This window comes from Talpa europaea (assembly GCF_964194135.1).
Source record: "Talpa europaea genome assembly, chromosome: 4".
NCBI lineage: Eukaryota > Metazoa > Chordata > Mammalia > Eulipotyphla > Talpidae > Talpa > Talpa europaea.
Window position 1 is genome coordinate 123,242,638 of NC_140070.1, and position 24,660 is coordinate 123,267,297.

The following is a 24,660-nucleotide window of genomic DNA, read 5'->3' on the forward strand; positions in this document are numbered from 1 at the left end:
CAGTTTCAATCTTTCCCAAGGGTAGAATTTTAAACCGATCAATCTAGAGTTTCTTGGTCAGCACTAGTGAGATGATCAGTATATTAAGATCACTCTACCTTACCTAAGGGAAGGTGACTTGGCCTAAATTCACTTTTCTCACTTTTACAAATAACCTTGTTCCCTCTCTTTCTGACAATGAAAACCTATTTTGTAAAACATACAGTAGTATCTTCCTACTTGCTGGATGGAATGTGAATTGATTCATGGTGAATTGAATAGAGACAATTAGATATCCAAATTTTCTTCAAATAATTTTTTTTAGGATCTTGTTATTATTTCATACTCATACATACAAGCAAAAACTCAGAAGTTAAAATACACTTAAAAAATCTATTTCTGCTTATAACTTTTTTATTTTTTCTCTAAATAATAAAAACACCTTGAGTTTATTTTTTATGTCTCAGAATAGTATGAAGATAATATTTATTCATTTTTGAGTTAAAATGTTAAGACACAGCTTCCTTAACTGAAGTAGTAATATTTAAACTTTAAAATAATTCCTTGGGGCCTTCCTGGTGGCACAGGGGTAAAAGTCTCAGTGTTATCAAATATGACCAGCCACTAATGCTTGAGTTGGATTCCCTGGCCAGGGAGCTAACCCACATGATGCAGCAGACCTCTCCTGTCTTGTCCACTACTCCCCTCAGCAGTGTATTTCAATTGATCCACCTATTCTGTGCCCCACTCTGTCTCTGGTGAATCCTCTCATCCCTCTTACCCCCACACCACTGGCCTACACCCCAGTTCTGGCATGCATAAATCAATAAAATAAATAAAAAAATTCCTGTTTAAAAAAAAAGTTCAGAATGTCACATGGTAAGACAGAGAAGAAATGAAAAATCAATATCTGGTTATTGTATTAAGTAAAACTCTAAATAAAATTGATGATAAATTCATTTTGTTTTAAATATTAAGTACTATTTTCCTAAATGCTTTACTCTCTTCCTCACCATTTTTCTGAAATTTATCAAAAAATATAATTTTCATTTGCATCCCCAATACTCACATGTGGATTTTCTTACATGCATATTTTTCCACCAAACAGTGTTTGAAAATCAACATATGCACTACAGCTGAACTAGCATCTGCTTAATAGACTAAATAAGTCATCCATTCATATACATCTCAAAGGAACTTAGGGTTAGTAGTAAACGTCATTTTACTCTCCCTTTCTCTCTCAAGTTATATTTAATATTGTTAGCACAGGACTGAGGAGTACCCAGGGGCCCGAAACTATTATGAGGTGCATGATTGAAAGGGATTTGGCCATCTGCATGCACAAAGGAAAGGAAGTAGGCTTGTGTTTTGTGAAAGATCTTTAATAGAACTGGTGTGCATAGATAGAGAGAAGAAGGGATATTCCTATTAACAGTTTCTTGACAAAACCCTCTAAACTATCCATCCCCTCATATGCAAATGCTCAGCCAGAAGTGTAGTTGCTGAGGTCCAAAAGTTTGCCAAATGTCTAAGGTACCTTTTGGCAAGGAACCACAAGAAAGGGGTTAGGCAGTTCTCAGATTTCTGGAGCAAAAGAAGAGGCAAAATACATCATATCATCCAACATGAAACCAAGATAATGGCTGTCATCATCACTGCCAAGGACCAAGAACAGCCTGATCATGTGTCTCTTTTCCAAATATCTCTACATGTCTCTCATCTGAGTCCCTCTTAGCAGTACCAGGGTGCAAGCAGAAGCCAGAAAAGCAAGACGGGTCTGCCTGCCTGCTGTGTTATATAGATCCACCTAAACACTTAGCTCTGCCCCTAGTTCCCGGTAGCTCCCCCATTCAGGGAGTCCAGTCCCTGGCATATTGTGACTTATATTCCAAGGTGCCTGCACATTAGTGGTGTCAAGGAAAATGGTACCTCCCCTTCATGGAGGTATATCTCTGTAACATTATTTACTTGGTCTTAATGAATATCCCTACATCTTTTATAACCCTGAATCTGGCACATAGGTTGATGGGTTTGTATTGATGTTATAAATGTACTATGAAATATTGTTAGTGAATGAAAGCATTGTCTTGTGAAACTACACAGGGCAAATTAGCACCCTAACTTGATGCAGTATAGAAAACACAAACATATAACTTACAACAAAGATTTTATGTTAAATGCTCATAACTACATATTCAACAAGGGTCAAATTCCATTTAGTATTTAAACATCCTTTTTCCCAGGTGTTCAGACACCATTTATCATGATAAAAATATAATTCAACTGGATCATCTATAGATTTGGAGGAAAAAAGAGGAAGAAAAAAACACCTTTTATATCCCCCACTTTTTAAAAAATATTTTTCTCCCAAATTTAACAACTACTTCTCATCCCAAGGTCCAAAGAGTATCTCTTTGCAGAGTTTTATCCCCAACATAGTGATTACAAAAATACTTGGGAACTGCCTCCTCTGATTATAATTTTGGGGAAAAAAAACCCTACTTGTAATAAGTTGATATAAACACTGTTTCCAGTACATTGCACTTCCATTCAAATCATGCAAGGGACACTGATATTTGGAAGTAAATTATTTGTAAGAAGATATTTTAAAGAAAGATTATAAAGTGTTACAGTTCCTTTTTCCAATTTGCACTGGATAATAGAAACTACAGTAAGACATGTTTTGTTTATAAGCCACACACTACAAAAGATTAGAATGAAAGAATGGGAAGGGAAGAGAAAGGTGACTTCTTTATGTGCTGTTGGAGAAAGTCGTTTCTCTTGTGTATATATAGAGTGATTTGGCAGCTTGAAACAACTGAATTATAAGCCAACTGCCTTGCTCTTTCTTTCAAAAAGAAATTGGTAACAAATATTGGGGCATACAAGGCACTGGTCCACCACAGAATTCTTAAACTAAATCACCTTTATTTGCAACTTAATAAGCAAGAGGGAGATTTGAATATGCCTTATCATGGAGGGAAAAGAGATGTATGATACTGCACACTCCTCTTGGCCTTTCTGGAATTCACACCCACATAGGCATACCAAAGCAATCTTCCCTTATATTTATACAAGGCTCCCTTGTTTTCATTTTAAATTTCTCATTTTGTTATCCTGACAAGCCTGGAGGCAGATAGTGAAGAAATTAACCCTTTGTTTAAAATGTTGATTATAGACCAATCCAGGTTCGGACTCTAGTGGTAAAGTAGGAGACTCTTAACCTCACATCCTCCCATGAAAACACTGAACTTAGAACTAAATGTGTAACAATTCCCTCTAAAGAAACTTCAGAAGCTAGTTGAGTGATTCTCACACATTGGGCAAATCTATAAATCCCATGCGAAAATGAGAAAGGCTAAAATGCACTCTGGCCATAAATTGCACAGTGACATAAAACTGGGAGGAACTCACACCTTCCAGCCTGTTTCTGAGAAGAGAAGGGTTTGGAATCAGCACCTAATGCCCTAACTGTTAGGCTGCTAGTGCTTGTGGAGGCACAGGTCAGTGACAGGAATTAGGGCCATGTCCCTTATGTAATGCCCACAAAAGGTGGGTTTTCCTTTCTGCTCTATATTTTCCTGCAAAGAGGAAGCTTCCTCTTTGGCGCTGAGTAGTGCTGTTCTAGGGTGTGCAGTAATGCAGGCAAAATGAAACTGCTATTCATACTCTTTTTGCGCATTATTCTCAGAATATTTTTTTCTACTTTTTATATGGGTGAAACTTCTTCTTTTTTCTTTTTTTTTTTTTTGTGAAAGATTTATTTATTTATTTATACAAGCACTGGGTACAGTCAGAAGCGCAGGAGAGTGAGAAAATTCACCAGAGCCAGAGCGGGGAGCAGAACAGGCAGACTGACGAAGAAGTACACTGCTGAGTGGAGCAGTGGGCGCTGCAGGAAAGGTCTGCACCCCTTGCAGGCGGCCGGGGATCGAACCCCATGTGGGACCCTTGCAGGCAGCTGGGGATCGAACCAGCACTGCAGAGGCTTCATGCAACTTTGCAGCCCAGTGCTCAACCACTGCACCACCAGGGAGGCCCATGGCTAAAATTTCTGAAGAGGACTTGTAAACTTTCTCAGAGGTATCATTGTTCTTGGATAACTATTATTCTTTGGTCCAAGTTTGGAACCTCCTATTTTGTCATCTTTGTTATGTCTCTCCATGATCTGTCTGAAATTTCATTATCATAACTTTATAGTCACACAATCTGCCTCAAGGTCCCAGTGTCTTTCTTACTCTACTCTTCCCAGATCATTCTACCCTTAACCAGATGACAAAGGAACAACACAATAGAATAAAAAAAAAAGTGTTATACAGAAAATAAGGTATTAAAAAAACATTAAAAGATTGTAATATTGCAAAATAAACAGATATCACATTGCAAAGAACTTCTCTCACTAAACAACATTAAATCTCTAGATTTAGAGGTTTTATAGATTTCAGATAAGGTCAGATTGTCAAAAATGATGATCACTAATAGACCTTCTTCTAGATTTTAAAGGTAATAAAAACAAATTATAGTTATTCCAAATAAAGCTTATTTCTTCAGTTTGAGATAATTTGTTTTATTTAAAGGTTTAAAGGAGTGCTTTTAGAAACCTAATAAAGGGAAATACAAATACACATGTACTTTATTTCTTAAACTATGCAAAAAAAATTCTGTTGTCTTGTTATTTTGTAGGGAAGTAGTTTTATATTATTTGATTTTAACCTATACATTTCCTTTACTCACTAGTCCAGAGAGAAAAAAATATATCAATTTACTAATGATAAATATCTAGGATTGAGCCATTCCCCACTCCAATTCTTGTGCCTCATTGATCAGTATGTGGACTGATCTGCTGCAAATGCTTTGAATGAGTTTATTAGTGAATGCATGAACAATGTATTTGGATTTCATAAGTTCACAAGAGCAATAGCAAAAACCATAAATTTATAATAAAATTTCCTTTTACTTAAAAGCAGGGATACTTAGAATACTTTTTGTGTGTTCAATTTTTAATAATTCTAAATTCAAATAACCAGAGTTCATACCATATAACTGAGCTGTAAGTTCAACTACCATTATCAAATTGTTTATATGTCCTCAGTCAGATTTTTAGATACAGGATAGACCCATTCTGGAAGGCAGTGCTGTAACACCTGCTTAATGAGGTAGCTTAAGAAAGAAATTGAGGGAGACCGGGTCACTATGGCATGAAGCAACATGATATGACAAATAGGAGATGACTCATGAATCATCCCAAGAGTATCTATGGAGTCATTATTGCATGATGCTTACTGTGCTATGAAGGAAAAAAAGAAATATAAGACAGTTTCTCTCTTAATAGTTTACTTTCTTATTGAATGAAAAGTCATACCATTTGTACACAATTGAAAAAAAGTTAATTGGAAAATAGTAAGCATGAACTTTTGTTTTCTAGAAAGCACCATTTTTATGTTTCTGTAAACATACCATGTCACTACAGTTTCTGTATATTTTGGGTTCAAGATTCTAGACTTTAAAGAGGGAATAAAATGAGCTAGACCATTGGGATAGATGGAAGCATATACTCTTTAGAGAACCATGAGGAAACCAATCTAACTGACATGGAGCTCATGGTGAGTGGGAAGTGGGAAGTGAATCGGAATTTGGGATACAGGGTGGAAAGTCAGAAAACCCTAAAACTCACCAGAGAAAAATGATGATGATTCAGTGATCTATAGGGAGTCTTTCCCCCTTATCTTAACTTTCAGAGAAGAGGCATTATTTGATAAATTATGGCCTGGTGAGCCTTCATAGAGTGATTTTGTGGTGCGTGGTGCCCTACAGGCTTTCATATTCATCTTAAAGTGACCTGATTCTGATTTATATCGTTCATAGTAGAAAATCCCAGATATATAACAAAGACCCTGTGGATAACAAACCACAGAGCAGTTAACTATGGGCAAAGGGACCCAGAGATGTCCCTGGAGATAAGCAGAGCAAGACATAGTCTCCCAGTCTTCAGTACTGCTATTCAAAGTTATGACGTTAACAGGCAGAGGCAGTCAGGATGTACTCCTGACATACTCAGCTTGTTTTCCCAGCTAAAGTAAAAATTAAATGGTGAACACAAATTTAGTGCACATAATCTATGCACCACTAACATAACTAAAACTCTGTTTTATGACTCAGCTGGAATACTCCACAAACCCCTTAACCAATCTAAATGTCTGCCCCTAACCTACTCTTCACCTTATAGCCGGAGTTTTGCAATTACATATTCAAATATATTTCTGTGTACCTCCAAAAGACAGACTTGCTCTTTTACTTCCTTTCTATTATCCTATGTATAGAAAAACTGATGTCATTTAATATCCAGCTCAAAAACCTATGATCACACGAGTCTATTTATGGAAAAAATTACTTGAAAGAAAAACTCTTAAAAAATCCAGAGCATACATAACTGCCACAACTATCAAAAAAGTATCACTTCAGATCAAAACTACATCACAAAAAAAAGAAAAAAATTAACTGTCAAAATTGTTCTCTCTGACCCAAGAGGGACTGCCATGGAAGAATTGCATGTGGAAGACACCAGTCACCTAGGAAGGGAATCCCTGTTCTTGCAATGGATAACTTGAGGGTTTATTTCTGAGGCAAGGTGTTGATGGGATGCTTAGGAGGCATTGCCAAAGACTTTGTTTGCACTGCTCTATACATACATACATAGGTTGTGACTCTTAATAGTGGGGAAGAAGAAATATAAAAATTGTTATGAACTCTTAAGCTTCCAGAATATTTTGTAAAAGAGGTGGTTTTCTTTCAGGATAGGAATGGTTCAATAATCCACCTGTTTCTTCTTTACATTTCAAAGATAGAAAACTTTTGATGGGCTGATGTAGCATCAAATGAAGCTGCTGTTTGCAAAGGATTTAAAAATATTCCAAGAATTCCAAAAGCTGCTGAGAGAATAATTCCTTTCAAGGAGAAGAAAAAAAATTAAATCACAAAAGACATATGGAATATTTTGTTCCTAAAACTTGCAATTATTATTAGGAACTCCTTGTGACCAATTTTGTCTGACTCATGAGTCTAGTACATGGTAAATATATGTGAACTTAAAGACCTGTATTAGAATATAGTGGTAAAGTGGGGAACCCAGCCTCCATTGATGGTGGAACACCCATTGATACCACTAGAGGAGAGCAAGTTCCTTATCCAAGACTCTGAGGAACTGCCATTTTGGTTACTGCCATGCCTCCTACAGTTGCCAAGGGTGGAACAAGACTGCTGGGATGCCTAGTTTGGGTATTTGTATGTGTTTTCACTACAGAGCTTCTATAGCTGACAGATCATGTGAATGCCTTCTAGATTGCTAGGCATGTTGGCAAATCAAAAGAATGTGGAGTAAAGAAAGGAAACATAACTGGGATCTGCTGCCACAACAATTTAACTTGATTGTTAAAGAGATGGTGGCTTAATTTTCCTCTAAATTTATAAAAGTTTAATGTTCACAAACATGAACTAAATACGTATGAAGGCTAGAGTATTAAAGAAATAAGCCAATCCCTGCTGGCAAGAAACTAGTTGGCTAGGAATACAAACTCTTTGATTCTAATTCTTTCTAGCTTCTTCTTCAGCTTTAAGTTCCATCTTCTCTCTTTGTTCTCAGATTAACTCTGACTACACATTTGGTGTTTACCATGGAGTACAGGAGGTGAGAGGATTCACCGGATTAAAAATGGGGAGCAGAAAGGTGGACTGACTGAAATACACTGCTGAGGGGAGCAGCGGGATAGACAGGAGAGATCTGCTGCACCATGTGGTTAGCTCCCTGGCCAGCCGGGGATAAAACTGGTGCTGCAAAAGTTGGGGATTTCTTCACAGTGTGGTGCTTAACACTTGTGCCACAATGGAGGCCCTACTTTTAACATTCTAATTCAGTTGATCTTCTGCTATTAACAATGTTCTTAGTGAGGGACCATGCTGTATTAGTAATTTTTAGTGGATTGGAAAATGGTGTTTAAAATACCATCTTTTCTCTTATGCAACATTTAGCTGAAATTTGCATAGAATATATATAGTGATCAACAAATTAGAAATTATTTTCACAAACAATTGACCTCAACATAATGCTAACAATAATAAAAATAATTCAACAACAGCTAATATTTATGAGCTATCACCATATGCCAGGCACTGTTCTAAACGATTTATGTGAATCAACTCACTTAAGTCTTAACGGTATTCTATTTTGCAGATGTGAAAACAAGGTATTGCTCAGTTAGTAATTCCTCAAGGCTTCTTAGCTAGTACATGGTAATTCTGAGTTTTGAGACCAAAATAGAAATTCTGATTGTAGAATCTAGACTTTTACACTAAATTTAACAAATCAGGAATACAACTGGCCATTGAGACAACATTTACAAAATCTGAACTTGATGCTAAGGAATAAGCAAGGGTTGGTTGCACATTTTGGTCATATTTATAATCATGACTGTGGGCCTCCCTGGTGGCTCAAGGGGTTAAACACAGCACTGTAAAGAAGCTGTTCGCAACCTCTGCAGCACCAGTTTAATCCCTGGCCAGCCAGGTAGCTACCCATATGGTGCAGCAGTCCTCTCCTGTCTCACCTCCTGCTCCCTTCAGCAGTGCATTTCAGTAGATCTGCCTGTTTTGTTTTCCATTCTGTCTCTGGAGAATCCTCTCACCCCCTGCACCTCTGGCCTGTTCCCCAGTTCTTATATGCATAAAGAAATCTTTAAAAAAGGATAAAATAAAATCAAGACTACAAGTATTCCTATCAGGAATTACAACTTCTGATACTTGCAAATGTTTATTTTCACATTTTTAGATTGTGTTTTTCTGAACTTAGAAAAATGGATGCAGAGATTTATTAACGAAAATAATTCTCTGAAAGGTCTAAATAGTATACAATTTTTTTTCATTTTTCTCACAAGAAATAACATTGATTTAATAGATATAAAATACAATTGGACAAGTTTGCTGGTAAACTTGATGGTTGTTTTTTATCTTAGCAGACTGCAACTTACTGTATTATTCATTTCTTTCAACAAGGTGTAGGGAAATACTTAAAAACCAATAACACTTATCAAATGGTTATCTGTGTTCTCCTATCCATATTCATACTACTTGAGGGCATTATTCATATTAAATATTTATTGGACTCTGGCTATATGTCAAAGACTATGTTAGGTGCTGGGGGTTTTTAGGCCTTTCTCATTATAATAGAAAGATGTTGACTATAATTATTAAATAATTCAATGCTACAGTGTGCTGTGAAAAGGAATCCAGGGGCCATAATGTACCTGAAGTTCAGGAAAGGTTTCCTTGGGAATTTTTCTTCTGTGAGGAAGAAATGTGCTAGGATCTATATCATATAGAAAAGAATTGGAAGCAGATTTGGTGAAAATCACACACTCTTACGTTAGTTTACAGAGGGTTGCTTAGCTGAGTTTTATATGCCTTCACACAGCAATAAAATTGAAGTGTTAAAATGTATTTTATTGTTTATCTTACAGATATTTCACAAAATCTTCTTCTAAGGGGAAATTCATGTCTTTGGATAGACAGAGTTATCTGTCCTCCCTCAAATCCCTCAGCATCAACAGTAACAATGGAAATCTAGTTCTCTTTTGTGGCAGGAATCACTATAGCTCTGGTTTAACAAACGGGGTAGGGGTTGTTTATTTTTGAAAGGGTAATTGTATTTTTATTAAATCATGTACTTGGTAAATTATCCAAAGTAATTAATCATGGAGAGAGAGATTACAGAATTGATTTAGCAGAGTTTATGATAATGCTAAAGGAACATACATCAAATATACATAATGCAGTAAGACAGGAAGGCCAAGGATATCTATTTACAGCTTATTTTGAGAGATTATATTTTTAGAACATTATGATGGATATCTGTACATGCAAAATGATGTGGTTTTAGTTAAATCTTTAAGAATTTTTAAAAATCAGTGCTTTAGTAAATGATAAAGCAACATTCATGCCTAACATCCAACTATTAAATGAAGTATTATTTTGGAAACAATACAGTCAATCACATAGGAAATCCACTACTTAGTCAATAGATTAGTATAACCATTTTACTCAACTGGTTAAAATCATTATTTTCTTCTGTAAATCCTAGTTCAAAACCAATAAAAAATAAGTTGAACCTCTGAAAATTTGGAAACTGTCACTTTTCTCCTAAAAATAATATTTTCAGCATGATTCCATTTTTTCACAAAATATGAATATACAAAAACAATGACATCATGTTTCTATATTGTAAAGGAAATTAGGGCAACAGAGAGGGGTGGAGATAGGAGATTGAAGAAAAAAACCAAATTTTTCTTTTGAACATGCTGAGATATATTGAATAATGGTCAAACTATATGTGACCTTTACTATATGCAATTATGTTAATAATGTATCTTCTTTTCTGGCTGTGAACTCAATAAGTGTTGTAGACTACATCCTTAGAAAGAGAGTTTAAATTTTAAAATAGTAAATGAAACAGAACAACTCTAGATTCTTTGATGTGTGACTATACTCATGACAAGCATTTTCTATAAATCTTTTTTGAACTAGATGCTATTGTTCAGTTGAATTTAAATTATAAATATGTAAAGAATTGCACAGAGAACACTACCTAGTTCTAGAATTTCCATGATTCTTCTTTTATTCTTCACATATTACTCAATGATAGACAATGTTCTTTTATAGGTCCTCAGTTCTCAAAAATCCTGGGTTGTCCCACAAAACAACACAGACCAATTCAAGAATTTTTAAATATTATATCATTCATCAGCTAACTAGTATAATACGACTTTACTTTTTAAATTAACTTTAGAACACTTTATCATATAGATTAGTATTTTAAAGAAGTCTTTATAAAGAACCTGCAACTCAAGGGTCTTATGTTAGATGCCAAAAATGTGAACTGTTTCTTATAGTTAAAGTGTTTATGGGCCGAAAGCCAAGACATTAGAAAGAAAAAAAAAAGTATATAAAATGGTGTAACCAAATGGCCAAATTAGTAGGAAAACAGTGGTAATAATGACAGCAAAAGCCCAGGAACATATTGTGGATATTTTATATTCGTTGTGCATTAAAAAAGGAATACTAGGTTGCTGGGGAATGCTGAGGGCAGCACTCTCAGCAAGAATAGTGAAGAAGTACAAGTTCTGATTGCAACCACTGAGTAAGTCAGTTTTTAATCTAAGGAGGAATGTTTTAAAGAAGAGAAGGAAAATAAGGTTGTATAGGAGGACTATAAGATATCTCTTTCCTTGTCAATGAATTTGTCATTAGTAAGAAAGATATTTCATTTCCATTGAGATGTCTTATAAGTTAAAATAAATTTTTAAATACACTGTGATTTTTAATAAAATAACCTAAGGCAGGGGGAAGAGTATGCCATTCCATATAACAACAATGATTGATCCAGAAGATAAGGATAAGAAAGTTTGCAATTTTTCATTTCACATGACAACTATTAATTCATGTTAACACTATCACTAAAAAGCATAATATTTATAGATAAGTTGTTGAAAACACAATGGTTTTCAATTTAGATTGTGTAGATCTAGTCCTCCCTCCATGGGCATCAATGTATTTAGCTGTAAGATGTTGTTCTCTAAAACCCAATCACCTGTTCTCTTGAATTTTTAACATTCTTATTTACTGGGGGACACTGCACATGTTGAGTGATTCAAGTTACCAATAACAAGAGTTGGGGGCTATAAGAGTTTATTTTGACTACTTTCTAGAATTTAAATTGGATTTCAACAAACTGTCAAATTTGCTAGTTTCTGATTTCTATGTATGCCATGAACTAAGGTATTCCTTTTATGTAGGGGAAAGCTTGTGCAAAGGCCAGGTTTCAGCACCATAGGTTGCTGAGAAACAGAGGGAGGCATCTGTCCACAAGCTTTGGGACTCCTAACTCCTTTGTTGTCAGAAATTTATTTTATCTTAGTATTTTCATTTCCTTTGAGAAAATATGAACATTAGCCTCCTTATCACTATTTCACTATATATATATATATTTTTTTACAAAGAAAGAAATTAATTCAATAAAGACATGATATGGTGGGCCTCCCTGATAGCACAAGGGATTAAGGCTAAATCTATGAAGCTTTCTGCAGCCACTGCAGGGAGCTACACACATGGTGCAGCAGACCTCTCCTGACTCGTCTGCTGCTCCCCTCAGCAGTGATTTTCAGTAAGTCTGACTGTTCTGTTCCCCACTCTGTTTCTGGTGAATCCTCACATCCCCTAAACCTCTGGTCTTCACCCCAGTTCTTGTATGCATAAGTAAATCTTTGAAAAAATAAAGATGTGATATGGTTAATTAATTTATTTTTAATTTTCCTGTCCAAAGGAGGTTAAAGGCAAGGAATAGGTGTTAATCAAAAATCTACTTGAATGGGCTTCCCTGGTGGCCTATGGACTGGACTGTCTTAGTGCTACAATCATGAAGGTCCACTGCTATGGCCTGAGTTCCATTCTCAGCCAGGGAACTAACCCACATGGCACAGTAGGTTTCTCCTGTCCCTCCTGCTGCTCCCCTCAGCAGTGTATTCCAGTAGATCTGCCTGTTCTGCTTCCCATTCTGTCTCTGGTGAATCCTCTCATCCTCCCCGCTCCCCTTCTCTGCCCCGCACCTCTGGTCTGCAGTCAGTTCTTCGATGCATAAATAAATAAATAAATAAATAAACAAATAAATAAATAAAGTGTTAAAAAAATCTACTTGGTGTCAGATTTTTCACTAAAACTGTAAAAACATTATTTCATTTAATCTGATCAACATATCTGCTGGATTGTACTAACAAAAGGTGATAATAATTGCAATAAGATAGTGAAGGTTCTGGTAGGTTATTGTAAAAAATTTGGACTTAGCACTGCAGCCCAGAATATCTCAGTGTTTGATCCCTGTATTAACTGCATAAGAAGCATCTCCAAAACTTTTTAAAAGTAGAATTACCCAACATGATCCAATCCCTACTCACTCACTCACACACACACACACACAATCACACAATCACATAGGCAATAATTTGATTAATCTACATAGAGACACAGGAATTCACCATTTCAATATAAGTACACTGGTAATGCAGATGCAGGTGGCTGAAGATCGGACTTTGAGAACCAGAACTATATACAGAAAAATCTATTAAAGAATGTTTGGGAAATTGAAAAAATCAGATTTTCATATTTTTATAAGAATATATTTCATAATGTTACAAAACTTGTATGCAGTCTTTAAAATGTAAATCAGAATGAGATGGCACAATTGGTTTATGACAAAGTATGGCAAAGAAAGATATTTGTCAAACTTGAGAACAAAGCAATAACAGTAGTTCTGAAAAGCTTATCAAAGAATTCAGATCAATTTTAACAATGGAAAATGTACAGAATAACACCAATACAGACTTTTCTACTCAAAATACCATTTAGTTAATGAAAAACTGCATCAAAAGGGACTAAGCTTAGTAATGTGCATGTTTCACTTTCATCTCATATATGATAAATTTCAAACAATATATAATTTTTACAGGGGACAGAGAACCCAGTGTCTCTCCATTCAACTTATTTAGAAGATTGGGGAGAAAAACTGGGATTATCCAGTAGGGAACTATCTCATTTATTTACAAAAGTTAAGTGGTGTCTGGGTTTTATTATCTCAGATCCATATTATGTCTTTCACGTACTAAATAAGATAACTATTTGTTCTTATTTCTTAATGGAAAAAAAAGTAATTACTGGATAATATACACTTGTGAAATATATAATAAACTTAAAAATACATTTAGAAGTAACAAAACTAATCCTCAAGGTCAGACAGTTTACACAAATTTGTGGATAGTAAATGATGAAAGAAATCTTGGCTGTCTGATATTATCACCTCAATTTGCAGATAAGAAAATAGAAGTTGCAAATTGAAATGATTTGCCTAACATCACATAGCTGTTTAGAGGCCAAACTAGAAATGGGCTTAAGATCTTAAAACTCATAATATATATTGCTTTTTAAAAAACAATATACTAGACGTAAAACCCAAATTGTATGTTTGTGTGTGCTTGCGTATGTGATCACAACAACGTGATGGAAAAATGAGAAATCTGGTAAATATATTACATACACAAAGTACAAAAATAATAGCTGTTATGAAATCTGCCTCCTGCATGTCACCTCTGTTTTAAGGTATTAAGAATAACTTCCTTATTACATTAACCTACTCTAACTCTTTCAGAAGTAAATCAAATCCTCTCTCTAGGGCATTCAATTCTCTCATTTAGGTACAGTTTTATGTAGTTACCCAGCTTCTGTCCTAGTTCCTGTCCTATACCAATTTATGTTTAATTTGTCTGTGCTATTACATAGATTTGATGTAGGACTTTCTGAGAGAAGTATTCTAAAAATCCTACATTATGATTGTGGATGTACTGAGTCCTTCTTATAATCTGATCAGTTTTTACTTCGTAAACATGTTGGCTGGTGCTTATATATATAGAATTACTATATCTCTCTGATTAATCATTCTTTTATCCTTATTATATGTTTCTAAATTTGAGTTTTTCTTTAAACCTATTTTGGCTGAAGTTGCAATACTGCATTAATTTTCTTTGTTTAATATTTATCTAATTTATAATTTGTTTTAGCATGTTACTCATAATATTTTGTATAACTTGAAATTAGCATACAACTATATTTCTTAAAATTTAACAATCCAGTCTGACATATTATCTTCCTAATGATTTAACCTATTTATAATTACAGATATATTTATACTTACTCATTAATCTTATGTGTTTTCTACATGATGAGCTCTCTCATTACTTCCATTTTGAAGGACTTCTGTTTGACTGAGTTTTCTTTTTCTCCTTCTCCAATCCTTTCTGCACTAAAACTTGGCTTCCTACCACACTCATAATACCAGTCAGTAACCTTGAGGACTGTGACAAAATATGGTCTTCAATGTCACTTTTTGAGCTATTCTCCCTTTCAATTCAGTTATTTTATACAACATTCTAAGTTCTTTTTTGCCTTTAAATATATGTGTATGATTTTCCCACCTATGAAAATGTTTCCAGTTTCTTGAGGAACTGATTCCTTTTCTCCCTTTAAGCTTCTGTTTAATTTTGAACTTCTTAGTCAAGCTTCCATGCAGACCATAGAGAAACACAATTCTTCCCTATTCCATCCAACAGCTTTCTCTCTGGGTGCTCCTTGCTTATTACTTTCATGGTCCTTTATTTTTAAGTATCTGTATATAGTCACAGCTATTAAATATAAATTCTTGGAAAGCACTTATCTTAGCTATTACTTTATTATTCTCTACCCAGCACCTACCACATTTGTTCCTCTTCGTTTGCGTTAAGTTACTGTATTTATTAATAAATCAAGAATTTATAAAGGTTAGTCATTTATGTATTTCAAATATCTGAGTACTCATCATATAGTCGTTTACTGAATTTTTTTGACTCCCTAACATTCTTTGAACAATTATCACCAGACTGCAAAGACTCTGGGGAGAAAAAAATACATAAAGGCTACTAATAAGAATATTTGTGCTAAGGGCTCCCTGGTGGTTCAAGGGGTTAACTCTCAGCATTATGAAGCTATCAGCAGCCAGGGAGCTGACCCACAAGGCGCAGCAGACCTCTCCTTTCTCACCCTCTGCTCCCCTCAGCAGTGTATTTCAGTCAATCCGCCTGTTGTGCTCCCCACTCTGTCTCTGGGGATGCCTCTCATCCCCTTCCCCTGCACCTATGGCCTATACCCCAGTACTTGTATGCATAAAGGTAAAATAAATCTTAAAAAAAAAAGATTTATTTATTTATTTATACAAGCACTGGGAAAAAAGAATATTTGTGCTAAAAATACTCAAAGTATATTATAATTTTAGTATTTACTATATATATATATCAAGTAGAGAAAGGTAAAAGAAAGTATAAGAAATTTTGAAGATTTTGCCTTTGTATTAAACATTTTAAACATCATCTTACAGGATTAAAAAGAACAGAGTAGAATGAACACTGCAGTAGCAGTCACTGAAAATGAGTCTAAACGTTGTTTGTCACTATCCATACAACCTTGAACATAAAACTAATTCTACAGGCTTTTGTTATTTTTTTAATGAAGTGTGACATATAATAATAATTTATGTAATTTATGTAACGCACATAGTGAAACTATGTGCGTATGTGTATATATGTGTGTGTGTGTGTGTGCATATATATGTATGTGTATATATATATATATATCTTTATGTGTGTGTTAAGGCATTATTACTACAAACAATAATGCGAATAAAATTGGGAGAAATCAGATCTTTCTTAAGAACTTGTTCTTATTTGAGGAGTTAATAAATTAGAAAAGACAAAATCCAGATTCTTTCAGACACATGGTTTGATCCCAGTATCAAAGTTGTTTAGGAACTTCTTTATCAATTGCTAAATAACATTATAAATATTTTATATTCTAAATGTAAAGTCTTCCTCAAAAGCCCAATACTGAAAGTCAATGGATTATGTTAAATATGTATTTAGGTGTCATTTACATATTAACAGCATCATACTGTTTGCAATTCAGGACCAAATTATGAAGAGTTAATGGAGTTAGCTATTTTTTTTAAAGATTTATTTATTTATACAAGCACTGGGGTACAGGCCAGAGGCGCTGGAGGGTAAGAAAATCCACCAGAGACAGATCAAGGAGCAGAACAGGCAGAAGGACCAAAATACACTGCTGAGGGAAGCAGCGGGCACGACAGGAGAGGTCTGCTGAGCCATGTGGGAATCTCCCCGGGTGGGAATCGAACCAGTGCTGATTCACAGCACTGCAGATAGCTCACAGCACTGTGCTCAACCCTCTGCGCCACTGGGGAGGCCTGAGTTAGCTATTTCTAAGTAGCAAAAATATATGAATCATATCCCAGCCTGCCATGAATGTTATTCTTTTCTCTTAATCAGAAACAGTATGGACACTTAAAATGAATTGAGTTCAAAATTATTGATAAAAAATAAGGTTGAATAGGCAAGTAAAAACTTGCACTGCCATCTTGTTCTAAATTTTGTAGCCTTTAACTAATAAGCATTTTACCAAATCACAACATTGTGATTACTTATCTATGACTCGTAAATGCGTAGTTACTACCTTACAAGAAATCTATGAATTTAGAGTTTATATATGAAAGTAAAATCAATGTTTGACACTTAATATCTGAATGTAGGGAAAATTAAAGTATTTATTGTGTTGTAATTAAGAGTAGTTTTCCTAATAAATCATAGCAACTGTTATAGCATTGAGGTTAAGAACAGATTTGAGACTTTGTTAATTAGCTCATGAGCTAGAGACAGTGTCTAGGTTATGGTGCAACAACTAATTAACCCCCAAATCTTGGAGGTTTAACATGACAAGAATGCTAAGTAGGCTCCTACCCACATAGTCTTTTGAGACTCAGGACACTTTAGAATCCATGATTAGAAATGTTGTTGGTTGTCATGGCAGGTGAAGAGAAAAAACTGGATCATTTGCTGATTCTTAAATGCTCTGACTCAGAATTGACATAGTATCGTATATTCATTATATATTTGTTAAAATTAGTCACATTATGCCAAGTAACTGCAAAGGAACTGTGAAATGTGGAGGTGTAAATGAATTTATAATCAGCACTAAACATTATTACCTAGCAAAACAACTAAAATTACCAACTATGGAAAAGTTAACTTTCAACAAATTATATAATCTTCCCAAGCTTCAGCACTGTAATTAATAACTAGAGAATATGTCTTTTTAAAGACAATTTAAAAGAGACAATCAACATAAGATGGCCATCAGTGTATCTACGATTATGCTAGCATTTTAGAGATATGCAATATTTTCTCTAAAATTTCATTTAAAAGTAGATAAAATGGAACATATTCAATATATGTATATATACATCATATATAAAATATATCATATATGTGTGTGTGTATGTCTTTTCTATCCTGTTTACTCAGAAGTCTACATAGTACTTGACATAGAAACTTTTCAGCATATGTTTGTTGAAATTTAAGATTTGTGCCTTGTACTATGATAGACAAATGTCAGTTATTTTATAAAGGAAGTATAGTAAACAATAATAAGCATATCTAGGGTCACCACGGTGGTGCAGTGGGTTGAGCACAGAGCTGTGAAGTAGTCTGCAGCCTCTGGAACATGGGTTCGAGTCTCAGCTGGCCAGGGAGATACCCACATGGCACAGCAGACCTCTCCTGCCTCGCCCACTGCTCCCCTCAGCAGTGCTTCTGGCCCGTCTGCCTGTTCTGCTCCCTGCTCTGTCTCTGGTGAGCCCTCTCACCCTCCTGTGCTTCTGGCCTGTACACCAGCTATTGTATAAATAAAATAAATCTTAAAAAAATTAAAAATAAAATAAAGAAATAATAAGCATATCTATAAAATTAATTTGGAAATATAACCCTTTTGGCCTGACTTCTGCAGGGCCCAATCTCCATAGGTACTGTTCCTTCATTAAAGTTAGTAGACTAGGGCCTCCGGTGGAACAAGGGATGAGTCACAGAGCTACCAAGCTATTGCCAGCCACTGCAGCATGAGTTTGATCCCTGGCCAGGGAGCAAACACATATAGTGCATCAGACCTCTCCTGTCTCTCCTGCTATTCCTCTCAGCAGTGTATTTCAGAGATCTACCTGTTCTGCTCCCCACTCTGTCGAATCCTCTCAACCCCTGCACCTCTGGAATAGACTTGATTCTTATATGCATAAATAAAAACAAAACTTAAAAAAAAAATAAAGTCAGTAGACCCATATTGATTTTTCCACCTGTGTGGAAACAAAAAAGGAATCCTTTCTTACCACCTCTTTTTAAACTTTACCTACTTGCCTTACTCTAATATTTTCTGTTTTTAAACTCTGACTCCATTACCACAAGATAGAGATGAAGACTACAGTTTAATATTTTATGTATCCTTTTTACATAGATTACATGGGAAATGGGAAATGTATTTCAACATCAACTTGCAGATTGATGATGTGAATGTAAGTTATTGATCTTATTGAGCTGTCAATCAAGATGGAAAAGGGAAACAATTTAAGTCAAATCATTTAGCTTTTACATATTTATAACAAAATATTTGATAAGATCTTATAAATATTGTTTTTATTTCTTAACTATAACTTCTGATTTAAACATATTACATTTTATATTTTTCTAAGAAAGAAATCAGCATTTTTCTATGAATTCAAATCATGTCTCAAGGCAGTACTCTGTACACCTTATCATTATGACAAATAGATCACATTGTGTGCTTCTCCTGAAAAAAATATAGTGCAATTTTTATAAAGTAAACCTTTTGTGAATGTAGATTTATCTATAATGAAAGACACTTGAGTAAAGTGAACACTATATCTTGGCTGCCTAGAGATAAATGCATATTGAAATTGAATTTGAAATAAGCTTAAAAATAAATGCTAACCTCATTTTTTTAAAAACAGAAAGCCTTTTGTTGCTGATGACAAATAAGGATATAACATTTTATCCTCTAATATTTTATATCTTCCCATAACTAATCATCCTGGTTTTTTCTAAAACAGAAAACAGGAGCAACTTTTATCTCTTTCAAATATTGCCTAGACAAATGTCTTAAACTAAAAGCAGATTTCATAAAAAACAAAAAAGAAACAAAATGAAGGTCAATAGGTTATGGATGATACAGAAAAGTTCTCTGTACATGAGACACACACAACCTTTTCAAGCTCATTTCTCTCTAATTACAAGGTTCACTTGTGTGCCTTTTGCAAATAAATGAAAATTCTTTAAATCCACCAGTAACATTAAATCATTGACTGATTAAGACATATAATTTAATCACTCTTAGAATTCAGCCATTAATTTTAAGCCCCATATTCATTATCTAGTAAACCACATTGCAGAATTTAAAAAACAAAATAGATTCTTTGAATGATGACTTAAAGTATGATTTTGATAGCATTTCTCTAATCACTCACCATTATTGAAATGAAGTTGATTTAATTGAAACTGTAAAAGAGATTACATTTTCTAATCATACCTCATCTGTAGATGCTTATTATTCAAAGGATGCCATATGTATTTTCAAGTACCCTTAATTAAAATAATGCATATAATCTTAGATATCTTTCTGCCTTGGTAGTTATTCTGAAATGACTCTGGTTTTCCTGTATCTTTATGTCTTTCTTACTCTGCACTGCACAATCATTATTTTCTTTTTAGCATTAAATAAAGAGAAATTTGACAATCATTCATTTTAACCTATAATGGTCATCTTGATTAATATTTTCATATGATAGAGATGAAGAACAAAATTTAAGAGGGTGGAATTTTCTGTAGCTATATCAATTTGATAGTATATTCATTCTTAAACAACAAAAAATACAAAATCATGGGATACTTTTCCCTGATCAAGTCCACATAAATGAAGCTTTTTCTAAAAGACCATAAATATACAAAGAACACAATAAAGAATATATTTAAAGACTAGTGAGAATACAAAGAATATATGTATATATTTCAATATTTTCCATAAATCTTTATGCTTTATATGTATGTGTGTAAATACATATGCACATGTATTTACAGATAGGCATACACACATGAAATAAAATACATTTATACCATAGAAATATTTTCAAAGAACAAAAGGTTTGTCAAATATTTTTGTTAGGGATTTTATTATCTTAAAATTAAGCAGATTTAATTTATTTAATTCACTAAATTTATGATCAAATTCTTTATCTAGTCTTTTTTCTCCTGCCCAATATCACAATATTCTCTTCTCCAAAATTATTACCTAAAAGTAAAACTTTGGTCATCCTACTTCATTCCCTTCATTTTTACTAACTTAATAAAAATTAAGTGGGGAATATCTCAGGTGCCTGACACCTAACTTACAAGTATATATACCATGCACACACACACTCTTATTTCCCTGTTATTTCAGCATAAACAAAATTATTCAGAAAATATGCCTTCTATCACTTTCTTAGATTTTTTTCTTTACTTCCTTACCAGTGGTTTCTTTCCCTGAAAACACAACTTTTCCTACTGGCTTTTTCTTATCACTATTGTAAACTGTTCAAATCTTTCCCAACTTAAAAATAAATAAATAAAACAGGAAAATAAATGATGATACATTAGTTCCTTTAGCAGGCAAAACTTCTTCAAAGTGAAATTATACTCACAAACTTTATTTGCTCACTTTATACTTCATCCTCCTGTAACTGTGTTAATATTAACACCATCTTGGTCAAGGTCACTACTGCCTGCATTTTGATGAATGAAAATTAGAAAATTGTGCCCAAACTACAAAACTTTTACCAAAATATGACCTCTTCAACCAAGTTTTTGTTGGCATCTAAACTGCCAACTCTAAACTTACTCTTAGCTACTCGTCCCCAATTGCTTTTGTTGATGCATTTTTATCACATCTCTCAAATTTTAACAGTTCTCCAGACAATTTCACTAGCAAATTTCATTTGCTGTAATGGTTCCATATATTATATATAAAATTGATGATAATTGTGAAGTCTGTTGTCTCAGCACCAAAACTCTTTCTTGAATTTCAATAAATATACACACTGTGTAGTGAACATCATATGCATTGCAGATTTCACAAGTACATCAAATATGTAAAGAACTAAACTTATTTTAATATCTGTATTACTTTAAAAAACCTCCATTGGCTAAATATCACTGTTTACCTAACTAGGACAACGTGTAATGATCTTAATCTCAGCTCCAGATTACCTGAAAAAATTCCTCTTATGAATATGATTTATTGATGTAAAAGGCATAAAATGAGAAACCATTCATATCACAAATAAACACACAATAAAATATTTACTATGTTACTGCAAGAAAAAGATTAATTACTGCTATTTGTGACAATGAGAGGGTTAAGAAAAGTAAAATAAGCAGGAGGAGAAAGACAAATACAGGATGATTTTGCTCATATGTGTAATATAGAGAAACAAAACAAAGTGAGAGACAATACCAAATCAAAAGCAAATGCTCAAATTCTGACTGCAAACAAAGGTTACCAGAGTGGGAGTAGAGAGAGCAATGGGGAGAGGGGATAAAATGGACTAATGGCAGAAAACTATGGGTATGCTGGTTGTGGTCGCTTACATGTGAAGAGGTAGGATTCTCTACTTCTGAATCATCACAGTGTTGTAAATGAATGTTACCTTCATTAAACAAATATGCATGTAAACATATAAGGCATAAAGAAATGGAATGATGCCCTACCCTCCTGCATGGGGAATATCAATACAGTAAAAAATCACTGTTCTACTTAATGCAATAGGTAGACCTTAAATGGTCCCTAATAGTTAAAACACTGCTGATAGGGGAAAAATAAACAAACAAACAAAAAACCTAGAGAAACTAACTAAATTGTTGGTGGGAATGTAAACTGGTGTAGTGATTTGCAAAAGCCATCTGTATTTACATTATAAAACTAAAAATGGAAATACCATATGACTCAGCAATTTCACTTTTGGGCATCTTTCTGAAGAACACAGAACAGTCAATTCAAAAAATATATTGCTTTACAATGTTTATTACAGCATTATTTTTAATACTTGTGACTTGGAAGCAAGTTTAGTTGCCCACTAATAGAGGATTAGATTAAGAAGATATGGTACATCCCTGGTGATGTAGAGTTAAATCTCAGCACTACCAAGCTATTGCCCGCCACTGTGGCCTGTGTTCCATCCAAGCCCAGGGAACTGACCCACATGACACAGCAGACCTTTCCTGTCTCCCCGCTGCTCCCCCTTAGCAGTGTATTTTAGTCAGTCTGCCTATTCTGCTCCCCACTCTGTAAAATCTGGTGACTCCTCTCACTCCTACACCTCTGGCCTATACCCCAGTTCTTATATGCATAAAAAATAAAAATAAATCATAAAAAAAGGAAAAAAGAAAATATGTTACAATTTGCGGCAGAAGCTAGAGAGCAAACCAGAATTGGACATTGACATGCACATAAGTAAAACAAGGAATGTGTACAAATTCATTAAGCAAAATACAAAAACAAAGTGAGACTTCTGATATTAAGAGTCAATGGGAAGAGATAAAATTCAAAGGGTAATAAGGGTTAGTGATGGGAATAAATTAAAGTGATGAATTTATAAAGTAAAACAAATAATATAATATGTAATACTAAAAACAATACTTACTCTTGAATTATATCGATGGGTAAACTACACCAGTGTATAGGAAAAGGAATTTAGGTCTTTATAGGACTCGTGGAGATCTTCATAGGAACCACCTTGGATGAAGAATGTAACCACCAAGAATCTAAGATTCTGACTCTCAATACCTTTTTCAATTAGTGTATAAAGTTTAGGTAAGCAGAACTGCTGCAATCTTGGAGAAAAAATGTCTGTTTTTGAGGATAAGGAAGAGGCATGCTATATGAATGGTTTACCTCTGATACTTGCTGATACTGCTCTTGTTCTGTAACAATAGTCTTGTATTTCTTCTCCACAAATATTTTTCTTTTTTATTCTCTGGTATAAAAGGTAGAAGATAACCGAAAGAATAATAAAATTGTTTTAAGGGGTCATAAACCTACTATCCTTTTTTTTTATTATTTTTGGTTCTGTTACTAAATAGTCTTGGGGGTAGGGAGGGAGGAAGCTAAGGAAGGACTACAAAGGTTTAAGTTACAAGTTGTTAATCAATACATATCAAATCTGTTTCTTCCTTTCTTTTTCTTATCTCATTTTACCGCCATACACCTAGTTGTTGAAAGCAAACACCTGAAATGAGTTTTGACCCTGCACTGTTCATCACTCTTAAATATGGCAGAAATGTTGACCTGTTTGTTTATCACTATGTACTCAGCTCTGGAATAGTGGGTAGTACTAATAGACATGCAATAAATAATTTAAATAAACCTAATAACTTTTTATTTAATCTGATCATTTTCTCTTAATTTCTTCTGCAAGTATTCAAAATTCAAGTCATCACTCACCTGGCCCACTGCCTCTACTTTCGATGGGACCTCCCTGAATCCATTCTTGTCACTCTCAATCAATTCTTTATATCACAATAGAATTCTCTTTTGAAAATGCAAATCTAATATTATTTCTCACTGCTTAAAATTCTCTAGGACTTTGTTCTTAAGATAATGCCTAAACTTAACAAATGTGTACTACTTATCAGACTCAAATATGCAATCTAATGATCTACCTTCCCCACCCACACCAATATATTCCTTCAGAGATTCTTATGCTGACAATTTAATTTATAGTAAATATTAAGTAGATAGTTATATTTATTAGGTATATTTTACTACTTGATACGGAAAAGAAGTTGCTGCTTTTCCTTTCTTAGATCCATCTTTTCCCCACGAAGAAAAGTTTAGTTCTTAGCAGCTTTGGATTTTAAAATGAGGAATATTTTAAAATGATGTATGAAATTTTTGAATGGGCTGAAAGACAAATGTATCTTATAATGAACTATATCTGAAATGCAAAGGTCACATATATTTGACATTTGTAACATAATGTGTTATTTGTTGTTCTTTATCATTGTGGGCAATGATTGTGTTTAGATCTTGTCCTGTCTTCCATAAAGCCTAACAAAGCTTTCACTTAGTAGGCCATCCTGTAAGGATACTTTTATAGAATGATTTGATGGC

General features: G+C 34.1%; 1 protein-coding gene across 1 annotated transcript in view; it reads right to left on the reverse strand.

Annotated features, from left to right (window-relative positions):
- Positions 1 to 24,660, reverse strand: part of NAALADL2 (N-acetylated alpha-linked acidic dipeptidase like 2) — an 881,821-nt gene that overhangs the window by 55,159 nt on the left and 802,002 nt on the right. The window lies entirely within an intron of this gene.